Here is a 1,649-nt window from a genome sequence, read left to right on the forward strand (position 1 = left end):
CCCCCCCCCCCCCCCCCCCCCCCCCCCCCCCCCCCCCCCCCCCCCCCCCCCCCCTCCCCGGTCAACAGCCAGGTTTCGAGGCGCAGAGATACGACCGACCGGGTACCCGGGACCTTGTTACGACTAGGTCGGGACCGGATTGGATTGGACCGGACGGGTATCCGTAAGAAATAAAATCAATTCATTACGGAGTGTCCTCGACGGGGAGGGGCCCCCATTTCCAATCCTCATATTACCGCACGGATGACCGGGTACGAGGAATGTACGAGAACACATAGAAATGGTATGGTCAACCTCTTTCTCATCTCCTCTGCATCCATCGCGACCTGGGTCTCTGGGTCTTTAGGAGTGCGTAATCTCTTCTCCTCTGCTCTCTTGGCCGGACGGTTCGTCATGAGTACGGATACCTGTCCATGCTCGGCAAAGGTTGGCGAGAGCCAGGACTACGATCACTGATGATACTCGGTGCAATGATGTATCCCAATACGGCCAAGACTTGACGTCAACATGTACAGGTTACGAGCGTACGAGAGTGTACGAGCAGTAGTAGTATTGACTCGGTAGAGACGGGAAGGGAGAGAACCCCTGTTATATGATACCACGTGAGTCCCGACGCATTCTCGGCTTTGTCATCCGTACATGCATACGTACGATATACGTCGTGATCAGGCAATTAATTAAATGCTCTCGACATTCGACCCATGGGCATAGTCAGGATTCAGTATGTGTGTGCGTGTGTGTGTGTGTGTGTTGACAACTGCTGAAACCGGGGACCGGGGAGGGGGGGGGGGGGGGGGGGGGGGGGGGGGGGGGGGGGGGGGGGCTGTGGGGAAAATGAAAGCAAAAAAAGGAGAAAATAATAAATAATAAATAATAAGAAAAAGAAGAAGAAGAAGAAGGGAAAAAAAGGGTGGGTATGGGTAGATCTCATCGTTATTATTACTTCAAGACTGGACCGGCGCGCCGATCTCGGGCTCGCTCTGTCCATTGGACGCGATCAGACCCATCACCAGCAGCATTCAGAGGTTAGGCCTCGGGATGAGAACCTCGGGCCTGGAATCTGGAATCTGGAGTCATGGTGGAATGGATCAACACGGATGTCGTACGACACGACATGATACGGAAACACGTATATTACCTAGTATCGATACTGATACTCCCGTACACATGTACGCGATGCACTCACTACGACTCAGCATCTATCGCCTCGTGCTCGTCTGCTATGTCGTACATGTGTGTGATAGCCGTAGAATGTTACGAGGCGGCATATCCTGTACAGTCAGTCCTGTACGGTTCAGTCGTGCCGGTCAGTACGTATCAATACTTGAGAGTACAGGTGGATGTAATCTGTATATACTCGTGATGATAATGCTCGCCAGTCGTCGTGGGACTCAAGCTGGGGCTCTAACCGGATATGGATCATATCCCTGGCATCCCCATGCTACCAAGGTCATAGAAGAAGGTTCCGCTCTCTTTTTCTTTTTCTTTTTTGAAAGACTCTCTCATCCTTTCTCCATCATCCACTGGGTTCTGACATGTGTGTGTGTGTGTGCGCGCGTGTCCCGCGAATGCTCCGTCATCTCGGTAGGCGCTCCGGGTCGGTTTGACCATCCCTTTCCCTCTCTCCCTCTCCCCCTCCCTCTCTCTCT

This window comes from Geosmithia morbida (genome assembly GCF_012550715.1).
Source record: "Geosmithia morbida isolate 1262 chromosome Unknown scaffold_2, whole genome shotgun sequence".
Classification (NCBI taxonomy): Eukaryota; Fungi; Ascomycota; class Sordariomycetes; order Hypocreales; family Bionectriaceae; genus Geosmithia; species Geosmithia morbida.